Source organism: Rhipicephalus microplus, chromosome 2 (assembly GCF_043290135.1).
Source record: "Rhipicephalus microplus isolate Deutch F79 chromosome 2, USDA_Rmic, whole genome shotgun sequence".
NCBI classification, from domain to species: Eukaryota; Metazoa; Arthropoda; class Arachnida; order Ixodida; family Ixodidae; genus Rhipicephalus; species Rhipicephalus microplus.
In genome coordinates this window covers 176,289,924-176,303,564 of record NC_134701.1, presented here as the reverse complement: position 1 = coordinate 176,303,564, position 13,641 = coordinate 176,289,924, and positions in this window count along the sequence as shown.

Here is a 13,641-nt window from a genome sequence, read left to right as displayed (position 1 = left end):
ACGCTCGAGGCACTCTAACGCAGTGCCTCCAGAATACCATTTAGTGATTTTCTTGCGCAGAACATCATATAAACGTTTTGTTCACTCTCTCCAGACGCAAGACTATGACATTTGCAGTGTAACATGCAGATCCGGCGCCATTTTTTTTGCATCATGCCACCGGTTGGCACATTTCACAAGGCAGGCGTTAAATGTGGCGTACTACTTAGAGCTCTTAGGAGAAGCGCGTTCTCGCTACATGGAGAAGGTGCACTTGTGCGACCAAGTGGATATCCACTTTGACCCGGAACAGACACTACAAATATCTTTGCCATCCCGAGGCGTCACACGGTGACATCGTGAAATATTTAGTTTTCAGCACTGATGTTGTAACCTAATAGAATTGAAGGCTTTGAAATCAGTGGAAGCGTACAACTACTTCACCAGCGGCAGGGAAAAAAAAGTCTCTCTGCTAAGGAGCTTAGCGACCGTAGAGCGATCATCGTTGCCGAGCCAAGTTCTATGGTTCTTCACATTCAATGCATACGCCAGCTCCGAGTTATCAAATAGTGATGGACGAACGCTGCCTAATCAACAAATGCTGATGTTTGCGCTCAGTTCCCACGTGAGTACAGCGAGGTGCTCAGGCGGCGGTGCGATTGAGCAATAAATGGTTGATATCAAAGAAAACTTTTCACAGCCTACATAGATCAACTGATAACCTCTTGGTATTGAGGTTATTAAGTAAATCTCTTTGACTGTGCAATGAAATCTTGCCCGGCCGCGCATTTTCCCCCCGTTGCTGTGCCCTAGGGTATGTGCACCCAGGGATAGTAAATTTGACGTTGTCAAAGCTAAGCCAAGGATTCGTAACTGTATTTCTAGTGATACCTTTTTTTAATGTTGAAAACTTTCTACAAGAGATCAAAAATTGCTCCACAGTTTCCTATTCTCCACAAAAAAACAAAGGGGGAGGGAGTCAAGCTTGCTCTAAACAAATAAAAATGTATTGAAGGAATACGACAGCGTAATCGAGTGATTAAAACTTCGAGGGATCGGTTATGACATGAGCAAGTTTTCCAGGGTGTTATTAGATGGTTGAAATCCAGAGAACTTTTAAAAGATTGTGTAAAGAATTCTCGCATCATAAATCTAGAAGCTAAAGGCTGTTGTAGGGGTAATATTGATAGCTGGTCTGTCTAACGCCACTTTCGCTAGTGCATCAGCTGTTTCATTTAGAGTTATGCACCGGCACCCATACAAATCCCACCTGGGTTAAGTGATTCGGTATTAAGGAGTTGAATTCACCTAGCGCTTTCGAATCACCGGATGCCGTGAGCGCACTGCAGACCGGCAAGGAGTCTGTTATTGTTACGGCGGAATTCATTGATGTTGGCAGTTTTCGAAGGGCCAATACTACGGCTAAAATTTCTGCAATAAAGATGGGTGTGAAATCTGGAATTCGGAGGGAAAAGGACCAGTCTTGAACAGGGCAGAATATACCAATGCCACTCTTTCATCTCGCTGCGAAGCGTCCGTCGCAATGATGACAAGTGCTTGCATTCCTAGCAGGTAGTCTTGTAAAGTAGCTCTTAACAAATTACTCGGCAGGTACGTGTTTAGCCCTACTGAAGACAATGTCATCAAAGTATATTTGGAGAGAACTTGTCGAGCTACAAATTGGCAGGACCTCCGTAATTCGCGCGGACAGTGGGTCGAGAAAAGACTGCACAAACTTTACTTGAGCTCTGTGAAATCTATGCCAATGACAAAAAATTAACCAGGTTGCGTAATGAAAACGGTTTCTTTACGCCTCAAAGGAGATTCAAATGCCCTTAAGAACGTTTGTACAGTCAATATTCTGAATCTGGTGAGGAGTGAGGGGAGCCTAGCTTCTATATATAAAACGTTATTCGCTACAAATTTAAGTAGCCCTAAGCACATGCGCAGGGCCTGCTTCTTCAGAAGAACAAGAGAACATAGCTTATAGGCAGATGCCCCGGAGTGTAAAGCACATCCAAATTTTGGAACCGGCCTCACATACGTGCAGTATATTGATAATAACGTGGCTCTCGGCATTCCTGATCTCCTGTTGCTGAACCTCCGTAATAAGCCGACTGTCTGAACACCCTTTGCAGAATTATATTCGATGTGGTTTCGCCATACTAGAGAGGTGTCGTATATCACTCTTAGATATTTGGCGATTTGCCCTTGTGGAATGGTATCAGTTTTGTATGAGAGAGATATGTGTAACGGGTCTTTTATCGCAAATATTAACAATGCACCTTTGTTCACGTTTAGAGATAGACGAATAACGTCGAGCTAATGCCTTATTTCAGATAAGTACATTTGGAGGTTTTGATAGAGAGCGTGGATGTCATGAGCTGACGAAAAGAATGCCTTATCATCAGCATATACGTACGTCTGAACATTTTCATTGCATGGGATTGAGCTTCTTAAAATATTGAATAGTACCGGAGACAGAATAGCACCCTGCGGTACGCCTTTTTCCTGTTTATAAATACTTGACGAAACGTCACCTTGCCAACAGTAAAATGTTCTAGTTCGTAAAAATTCCGTTATCCACGCTTCTAAATAATCCGGCAAATTGATTTCTCTCAGACGACCGACTATGCTTGACGCTATCATTCGCTTTTATTATGTCCAGGGCAACTAGAGCTGCGTACTGCCCTTGACGCCGCACCAGATGTATGCGACTCTCTAGGTCAATATGCGCTTGCCATTTGGAACATCTCTGCCTGAATCCAATTAGACATGGGCGAGCAACCCTTTCTCTATTAACGAATTTCATTAGGTGAACATGCACTACTCTCTCTATTACTTTGACAAAAACGGACGTTAGTGCAATTGGCCTAATATTGTCTAAAACGTAACGTTCTCCTGTTTTTTTTTGGAACAGGTATGATTTTCGCGATTTTCCATTCAGATGGCATCCAGGCTTCTCCTGTCGAATAATTTATTACATTAAGTACATCCTTACGTGACTCGTTGAATAAAATTTTCAGCATTGCTGAAGTGACTTCATCCGGGCCTGGAGCCGCCATCGAAAATTTTCTCATGACCTCTGCCACTTCCTCTATCGATATTTCGGTGAAACCATCACTTGATCGCAAGATTACTAAAGGGGGATAAACATTAGTCGAAAATCGCTTTTACAAACTTTGAGCTATGCTTTCTAATGATTTCTTCAATTCCTGAGGTGATGAAACTATAGATTCACGACTCACTGCTTCAGGAATTAGTTTCTTATGTTTTAGATATACGAATAGAGCTCTTTTGTTATTTGATTTCGAAAGAAATCCAAAATTCTTTTTATCATACTCTTCCTTTGCTTTAGTCACCGTATGTTTAAAAGTACCTACAATGAATTCATAATATGACCAGTTTTTCACACTGATTGTGTAATAGGTTCTTTCAGACAGCTTTTATAGGCCTGAAATTCCGAGTACAGCTATCATTCCACCATCGCGACACGGGTTTTTGTTTAACTGATTGAAACTCAAATTACGCGTTGCTACGCGACTCCTGTATAACAACAAATGCTCCATGCTTTTTGTTTTACCGTTGCTTCAGACAGAGACTACATGAAGCCTCGCAAGCCCTTTTTAAAAATACTGTAATTTATGCACGTAAGTCTTCTAGCAGAAACAGATATTGTAAAAGACTATGTCTACTTAGAACAGGTAAATAACCGCGGAGCCGAATAATGAGATTGAATTAACTAGAAGATTATGAAGGGGGTGGAGCACATTTGGCAAGCACTCTCAACTTATGACAGGTAGATTGCCACTATCCCTCAAGAGGAAAGTATATAACAGCTGTATCTTGCCGGTACTTGGCTACGGAGCAGAAACCTGGAGCCTTACAAAGAGGGTTTAACTTAATTTGAGGACGACGCAATGAGCAATGGAAAGAAAAATGATTGGTGTAACCTTAAGAGACAAGAAGAGAGCAGAGTGGATTAGGGAACAAATGGGAGTTAAGGATATCATAGTTGAAGTCAAGAAGAGGAAATGAACATGGGCTGGGCATGTAGCGCGTGGACAGGATAACCGCTGGTCATTAAGGGTAAATAACTGAATTCCCAGAGAAGGCAAGCTGTTTAGGGGGAGACAGAAGATTAGGTGGGCAGAGGAGATTAAGAAGTTTGCGGGTATAAATTCGCAGCAGCAAGCACAGAACCCAGTCAACTGGAGGAACATGGGAGAAGCCTTCGTCCAGCAGTGGACGTAGTCAGGCTCATCAGTAGACATAAATATCAAATGTAACTGGAATGTGATCGCTATTAATCGCAGTGTAAACAGTCGACCAAGATGAGACGAAATCAATCTAAACAAAATGATCTATAATTTTTAAATGGAAATATTGATCTGGAACTAACCAAGTTTCTTGTAACAATATTACATCCGTTTTTTCCAACGATGTGACAAGATAAATCTATGGAAGCTGTAAAAATAGAACGGCGATTCCACTTTAAGACTTTTAATGGCTCAATGGTGGGATATACCAACAGTCGAAGCAACCTTCACTAGTACGCTGGCCTTTACGACCTTGCTAGGCAGAGCCCTTTTTTTGCTTTTGTCTGTGACGACATGGAAGAAGGGTTTAAGGGTGATTGGCTACGTTTCTAGGCACGCGAATTGATTTTAACGTCAGTGTTGACACTCAGATCTTTAGTAGAGAGAGGACCTTCTCTTTCTGTAGGCTTATTAACCACCCGAGTGTCTTCTGAAAGCACCCAATCGTCTCTCGTGCTGCATCCTACCTCCTGCTGAGATGTCAGCGTAGAACTTGCCTGAGGAGAAGCTGCTGAGTTATTCATCAGCTGAGTTAACTGAGCGGTCAATATCTCATACAGACATTTTGAGAGGCAGGTAAATAACCTGTCAATTGCTTTTGATACTGCCTTTTCTACTGCGGCATCAATTGTTTGGGCAAAGCTAGCATCTGCCATTGCATTTTGTCGATTGGCAATCCCAGCATACCCCTGTGTTCTTTCTTTGATAACTGTCATTGCTTATCTCCTTGAGCATCGTCGCCTGTCCATTACTCCCAACAGTTGCTTCTCTTGAAGAGAGAGCAGGACAACTGGAATAATCTGCTTTATGAGCACCCTTACAGAGACAGCATTCTCAACTTGAACCTTGCAATCAGCGTGTGAGTGACCCTCGCCGCACGTGCAACACCGTATTCCATATTTACACCCACCAGCACTATGGCCAAAACGCCAATTTTTACATTGCAGGGGATGCGATGTTAATGGTTCCACTCTGAAGATAAGTGGCCAAGCTTTTATTTCACACGGGCACGATGTTGCGAAAGTTGCGATGACTGACTCGGTGGCTACCTTCACACCTTCACCTTGTCTACTACTCAATTGCACCAGTAGATTGCTATTGCCCCGGTCAAGAAGAGTTCCTCAAGCGTCTCAGATGGACTTAATTGTGAGTCAACTCCACACACAATGCCTTTGGTGCGTGCAAGATGGGGTGGGATATATGCACTCACCGGATAGAAGCAAATGATGAGCATTTCAGAGGATCCGCTACACAATCTTTGTCTGGTGATCGGCACACAATACCTCCACGGCCAAACTGTCGTACCAGGGTGATGCTTTCTTATTTAGAGGTTATCGCTCGAAGCTGCTCTTCACTCTAAGGCAAAATTACTCGAAAAAGGAGTAACGGAGCCCAATAGGCGCGCGCGATGAACGGATAGACAGTTGAGAAGCAACCACGGAAGGAAGCGTGCCGCGCGAAACCACTTAGTCTCCAAACACGCTCCAAAGGGATGAACCGCCCGGGGATTGCAGGCGGCACGAAAAGCGTTGCCAAGGTGACCATCCCTCCTTCGCCTCCCTTCTCCTCCTTTGCTGGCTCAGTCTTTCCCCGTATTTTGCCGGCGATGGTTGGCGTTGCGTCGCGCTCGGAGTGCTCAACAACGACCCTTGCATTCGACGATCTAAGAATTACGACATGGTGCTTGTGTGTACCCTTAGATGAGCGTGCGCTGCTGCTTTTGCGTTTCACTGCGCCCATGAAGTCTGGAGCAAGTCTCGACTCGTCACCATGCCGCGCTGTGTATCTCTGGCTTCAAGATAGTCACGACCAACACACGACAGCAACAGTTGGGAAGGCGAATATGGCGGCCGAGAGAAGACAACAAGATTAACTCCGTTGTTCCTCCTTTTATAGGGCATGCTCGCAGTTCTATTGACGATATTGTTGTTTCAAACCAGGGTGTGCTGAATCTCATTTTAAAACTCGATCCGAAGAAGAAAGGTAGTCCTGATAATATAGACAATGAATTCCTCATTAGGTACTCCTTATGGACTAGTCGGTATTTAACCATTATCTTTCAGAAATCTCTCTCGACGTCTGTTGTCCCCAAAACGTGGAAATCAGCCAAAAATTCTTCCGTTATACAAATCTGGGAAAAACAGTCCTTATTGAACTACAGACCCATCTCTATCACATCCCATTCTTGTAAAATACTCGAACACATAATTTTCAAGCAAATCAGAATTTTTGGAGTGCAATAATGTTTTATCTGATGCCCAGCATGATTTTCGACGCGGATTTAGTACAATAACCTAGCTCAGTGAATTCGCTCATGACATTCTCCAGGTTCTTGATGCTGGTGATCAAATTGACGCAATATACATTGACTTTTCCAAAGCTTTCGACACTGTTTCACATTGCAAACTGCTAAAAAAGCTCATTGCTATTCTTAAAAACGAAGCATTAATAAACTGGATTTCTTCTTTCCTATCCAATAGGCCTCAGTACGTACAATTCAAGTCTTCTCATTCCCCCACGTCCACTGTAACGCCTGGCGTCCCTCAAGGTTCAATATTAGGCCCTCTTTTATTTCTAATTTTTATTAACGATGTGTCAAGTAATGTTCCTGTTAAAATCCTCATGTATGCTGATGATTGTGTTTTGTATCATACGATTAAAACTGCTCATGATCACATCATCCTTAACGATTCATTTGCTTTATTTCAATCATGGTGTGACACTTGGCAAATGCAAATCAACTTCCAAAAAACGGTATCCATGTCATTTTTCAAGCGTTCTTCCCCCTCTCCATTTACCTATTCGCTTAATGGTTGCCCTCTCGGAATCGTTTCACAATACAAATACCTCGGTCTCGTTTTCACTCAGGATTTATTTTGGTCTCAACACATCGATCTCATGTGCAACCATGCGCTTAAAAAATTAGGCTACCTACAACGCACTTTACGTTCAGCACCTCTCAGCATACGGCTCCTCATTTATAAAACACTGGTTCGTCCAATATTGGAATATGCATCTGTTGTGTGGAACCCTCACAAAATTTCGGACATCAACAGAAATGAATCTGTTCAGAAGAAAGCTGTACGCTTCATTTATCGTCGCTTTGACAGGTATTTTTCACCAAGTTCCCATCTTCCTATCTTACAGCTTACCAGTCTATTTTCCCGTCGACACGTTGAATGTTTGAAGTTTCTTTATACCTTAATTAATTCCCCACGGTTCCCTTTACTCAGCAAATATATAGCACACGCTAGACCAACAACCACCCGAAATTACCATGACTTAAACATGTCTACCTTTGCTCATCGTACGACGGCGTTTAAATATTGTTTTTTTTTGTTCATTCTATTGAAGTGTGGAATTCTTTGCCTGGTTACGTTCGATCTTCATCACAGGATAAATATTTATTGTATATTACTAACCATAATGAACAGCGCACTGGTTATGCTATTCTATGTATGTATTTGCCTACTCCTGCGATAGCCCTGCGGGGCTGCAGTATGTTGAAATAAATAAAATAAATAAATAAACAGGCCTATCGGATATATACTTCAGTCCGACTCAGGGCAGAAAACAGCGCTGGATTCTAAGGCAAGTAGGTTATCATTCCTTATTCTACTCTACTTGTTGCGTGTGCGATAGGGATCGCGTTTGCCGGCAACGGGCTTGGTCGTGTTGTATATAGCCCGTACGCAATGTAACGCGAAGGTCAGCTTCGGCGTCTGCAGTTCGCCTGGGCTTTGCGACCGCCTGTAAATTGGACGCCATTGCCGTCGGCCTCCCGTACGGTCGCTCATCGAGTGCTTCCCTGTCTTCGCCGCCGCGATAAGCTCCGGGCTGACGATATTGGACTGAGACCTCGTCGATATGTTGCGAGTCGCCGAAAACACGTTGCGGGTTGTCGTAAAGAGCTTGGTTGTAGTATGTCGCGCACTGTAAGTGCACCAGCGCAGGCTGCTGGGGCTTTCGGTAGCGTCGAAGCTCACTGAAAGTTGGTTACCATTACAGTTGGCTTTCCCGTCAGTCGGTCGCAAGCAGCTCGGCACCGTCCGTTGACCGCGGCGGCGGACTCGCGTTTGCGCGCTGCACTCGCTCGAGTTTCTAGAAAAGGGCCGCATTACCGTCGATTTTTTCGGCGCTAGGTCCAAACCAGCTTGGCACTGTTCGTGGTGGTGGCCAAGCGTGCGCTCGCTCTCCTGTTCGAAGTTCGCTGGTGGGAGACACTCCACGTGCAGCGCCGTGTTTGGTCTCGCGTTCGCTTGCTGGAGCTGAACAACGTCGCTCGCTTAGGACTCGCAGACTTTTTAGCGGCATGGTGGTGCGCGGAGTTGTGGCTGCGACCGCCGCTCCTAAGCTGTTGCGCTACGGGGATCGAAATGGGTATTTGACGATGTGTGACATCCCGGTGAAATGATTAGCATGTCATATCTCACGTATGTTTTCATTTCACCTTGCACGTATTTTTCATATGCATTTGTATTCATCATCTGTCACGTGTGACTCACTATTTTACATACTTATTGTGCAGCCGTGGGCACACACCGTGCTGAAGACTGTGTGCGCTGGCATCTGCGATGCCTGTCATCCATCTCTTTCGTCGGAGCAGCTTCAGAAGGACTGTGCAAGATGTGAAGGTAAAGTTACTTGTATGTCATATTTTAACGCTTGTTTTTATATTAACGTGCACGTACTTGTCATATGCGTGTATCTTCATCCTTTGTCACGTGTGTCTAACTATTTTGACTATATTACAGTACGTGCAGCCATGGGAACACATCATGAAGAAGGCTGCGTGCACTGGCGTCTGCAATGCCTGTCATCTATCGCTTCTGTCGGAGGGGCTCCCCAAGGAGTGAACAAGATTTGACAACTAGACTGGACTTGTACACTTCACCACGAATTCACTTAGAAGAATGGAGAAACTTTATGTGTATGTAGAAAACTAAAAGATTTCGATGTCTCACTTTTATCGTTCGTTGTTGTAGTGATTGCAAAAGCAGTCTCACATAGGTTGCAAAGTACTTTTTGGCGTGTTCTTTTCTGCGCAATTTCTTGCTCACTGCGCAGAAAAACAGGCGAAAAAAGTATTAGGCCTGGCGGAAAAAGTTTGAACTGGGGACAAAAAGTTCATCCGATTGGAGTATTTGAGTGGATCAACCGTTCGTCCGGCAAGGTGCAACTGTGAGGACTAACGGTTGCCCGGTAAGGTGTAAATGTGGGGATTAACAGTTGCCCTATAAGGTGCAAATGTGAGGACTAAATGTTAGTCCTTTTAGGTGAATTGTGGGACTAACGGTTATTACCTAAGGTGTAAATGTGAGGGCTAAATGTTAGTCCATTGAGCTTGTCTGTGGGGACTGTCAGACCCGGTGCCATTAGTCCTTAAAGAGATTAATGGTTGTGGCAGCCCCATTAGTCCTTAAAAGAACGAACCACACACCCTTTTAACACCCTTTTGCCTTATAGTGTTGAATCACTTTAGGGTTGTTCAACCGGATTGATCTATTACCCAAGAGCACCAGAGCAACGGGAACGCTGCTAACGCCGTTGCGTAGAAAGAGATCGAGGGGTATTGCATCTGATCGAAGAGATGCTGTCCATGCTTAACTGCCTTGCCCAGGAGAATTACTGGACAATGCTGCGATCCCACTGATGATCCCAGAAAGTAAACTAACACAAGATAACAGATACAGACTCAAAATATATCAAGCTACCCGGTCCTTAACAACCAAAACCACCAGAACGCACGCTTCTTTTTTTATGTGTAGCAGTCATGTGCTCCGACGGTTTGCGCCTTGCATTCTTGTATGCTCGCACTGGCCTTCAATAACTTCCGGTATTCGAAAGAACCTCATACTAGTGGGATGTTTCTCTCTTCCGCAATTGGATTGGATAAACTTTTATTTGGTCCTCCAAAACACAGATCACTGTGTTGCGGGCAGCTCCCACGTGGGGACTGAGATGCCAAGCTCCTCAGCCACCTCGTGGGCTTGGTGGACAGCCCAGAGCTGATCTGCCAAGGATGAGCTGCGGATTGCCGCCTCCCATCTGGCAGAGGTGATGTTCGATAAATGAGCGAATTTGGCGCACTGCCAGAGCATGTGTTCTAATGAAGCTATTTCCCCACAATGTGGACAAAGATTACTTGGATATAGGTCAGGGTACATGATGTGTAACATTTTCAAAGTAGGGTACATCCGCGTTTGCAAAAGCCTTAATGTAAGTGCTTGGGGCTGGGTTAGATTTTGGTGAGGTGGAGGGAAAATCCTTCTAGACAGGTAGAAATGCTTAGTGAGCTCGTTATATGTTGTAAGAATTTCCCGGTTATCCCCTTAACCGGTAGAACGCATCCCCGGGGAGGCGCGGTTGGAGAGTTCTCGCGCCGCCTCGTGTGCTGCTTCATTGAGATTGGGAGGGGAATCCTTGATCTGCCCAAAGTGAGCTGGGAACCAACTCAGAAGATGATGCGTTATGTTCTTGCCTTGCAGTATTCTCAGCGTTTGTTCAGAGACCGTCCCCTTGGCAAACGCCCGTAGTGCTGTCATGGAATCACTGTAGACGACTTCAATGTTATCCATCTTGAGTGCTAAGGCGATGGCCACCTGTTCCGTAATGATTGGGTCTTTCGTCCTGACCGTCACTGAGTTGACGACATGGCCAGCCCCATCGACCACCACTGCCACAAACGCTTTCCCATTGGCGTAGGAAGCCGCGTCAACAAATACGACCTTTCGTTCCTCCTTTGAGACTTGACGAAGTATAGTCCTGGCCCTCGCCACTCTTCTTCCGACGTTGTGTTCTGGATGCATGTTTCTTGGTATAGGAGACACAGTGATATTCTTCCTGATGTTGTCGGGGATATCATTGTAATTGCGTCTGATTGCCATTGGGTGTTGGCCCAGCTCCTGCAGGATCATTCTCCCCGACCTTGTTGTAGATAACCTTGCAAACTGTGCTCTCTCTTGGGCTTCTGCTATTTCTTCGAGCGTGTTGTGAATGCCAAGCTCAAGCAGACGCTCGGTGCTGGTGTGTATGGGTAGGCCCAGGACCTTCTTGATAACTTTCCTGAAAAGCACATTCAGTGTCTCGGACTCTGCTCTTGACGAGTTGTGCATTGCTGCCTCGTACCTGAAGTGGCTTAGAACAAACGCATGCATCAACCTGATGAGGTTGTCTTCCTTGATCCCATTTCTTTTGTTGGCCACCCTGCGTGAGGTGCACCGCACTGTCTGTTTTCCAAGTTAACTTGGCTATAGATTTGCTGTTGGCGCCGCTAGACTCTATCAGCATGCCCAGGACTTTGATGGAGTCGACCCTCTGGAAGGCATCCCCTTGATTTGTATGGAAGTGGATGTCTATCTGGTTTAACGGCTTCCATCCCCTGGGATTCGGTCTCCGGCGTGCAGTCCGATACAGTAAATGTTCTGACTTACTCGAGGAGCACTTGAGCCCAGAAGGACGAAGGTACTCTTCTACGGTGTCAATCGCCTCTTGCAGGGCGCTCTCAATCTGCCCCTCGCTTCCACCTGTGCACCAGATGGTAATGTCATCTGCGAAGATGCTGTGCTTCAATCCTTCAATGCTCGATAATTTCTTTGACAGTCCAATCATGGCAATGTTGAACAGCATTGGTGAAATCACTGCCCCTTGCGGCATGCCCCTCGCTTCTAGTTCTATTGCTGTGGTCTCGATATCTGCAATCTTCATTACGGCTTTCCGATCTGTAAGAAAGGACCATACGTAGTCATAGAAGGCTTTCCTTAGACCAAGCTTGGAAATTGCTTCGAGTATGAATGAGTGGTGGATGTTGTCAAACGCTTTTTCAAGATCTAGGCACAGAATGGCTCCCACGTCTCTGGTTTTGTTGTCGATGACCTGGTGTTTGATAAGCTTCAATGCATCTTGTGTGGATAGCCCTGCCCTGAATCCAACCATATTGTGTGTATATATGTCGTTATCTTCCAAGTACTTGTTTACCCTGTGCAGTATGGCATGTTCTGCAACCTTGCCGATACATGATGTCAAGGATATTGGCCTCATGTTGTCCAAGGTAGGGGGCTTTCCTGGCTTAGGAATAAGGATCGTCCTGGCCAGCTTCCACTGCTCTGGCACCCTGCCTTCTTTACATGCTGCATTGATCATATCCTTCAGGGTTTCAATTGAATCGTCATCAAGGTTACGAAGGGCCTTGTTTGATATACCGTCCGGGCCAGGGGCCGACCTGCCGTTGAGATCATGCACGGCTCTTTTGATCTCCTCGATGTTAAAGTCGCCCTCAAGACCTAGATTGGGCCTGCCCTGGTACTGTCTAATTGGTGGTGCCAATCCTCTTTTGATTGGGAGGTACTTATGCACGAGCCACTGCACAACTTGCTGTTCTGTAGTGCGCCCTATCTCTTCATGCAAAATTCGAGCGATAACATGCTTTTGATTTGTTTTGGTGGTGTTTTCGTTGAGGAGAAGTTTTAACATATTCCATGTCTTGAAATTGCGCATCTGACCATCGACGGAGTTGCAGATTTCGTCCCATTGCTGCCTGGATAGTGCACGACAATGTTCCTCGACTGATCTGTTTACCTCAGCTATCTTCTTCCTCATTCTTCGGTTCAGGCGCTGACCCTTCCAACGGTTCAGTAGTGCTTGCTTTGCCTCAAGAAGGTGAGCGAGTCGGCTATCCATTCTTTCAACCGGAAAATCTGTGGTAATGGTGGAGGAGACGGATTTGATGTCATCTTTAATCTGTTTGACCTACTGCTCCAAGCCTTGTCTGTGGCCATCTTGTTCCCTTTCCATCCTTATCTTCCTGAACTTATCCCAGTCTGTGAAGTGGAATTCTCTCTGCTTTTTAGGCTCCACGGAGAAGGTAGTGGCAAGAATGCAGTGGTCACTCCCTAGGTCTACATGTCACTCCCTAGGTCACTCCCTAGGTCTACAGCAAGGTTCATCCACTGGGCATTCTTGATGTTCCTTACAAATGTAAGGTCCGGGGTGGAATCCCTGCAGCAAGATGTACCAAGCCTTGTTGGTAGGCTGGGGTCTGTGATTAGGGTGAGATCAAGTTCACTGGCACTTTGCCAAAGTCGATTTCCTTGGCCAGTGTTGTACTTGTAACCCCATGTATGATAAGGGGCGTTGAAATCACCTGCTATGAGGAGTGGGCACTCCCCGGCGATATTTACAGCTTTCTTTTGAAGCGTCTTGAACCCTTGCCTTTGTTCCTTTGGACTGCTGTATATATTAAGAATGAAAATGCTCTGACGGTTGCTGGTACCTGGCACGATCTCTATTATGACGTGTTCCAACCGGCCTGCTTCTATCTTGAGGTCGTAAGTTACGTGCGTTA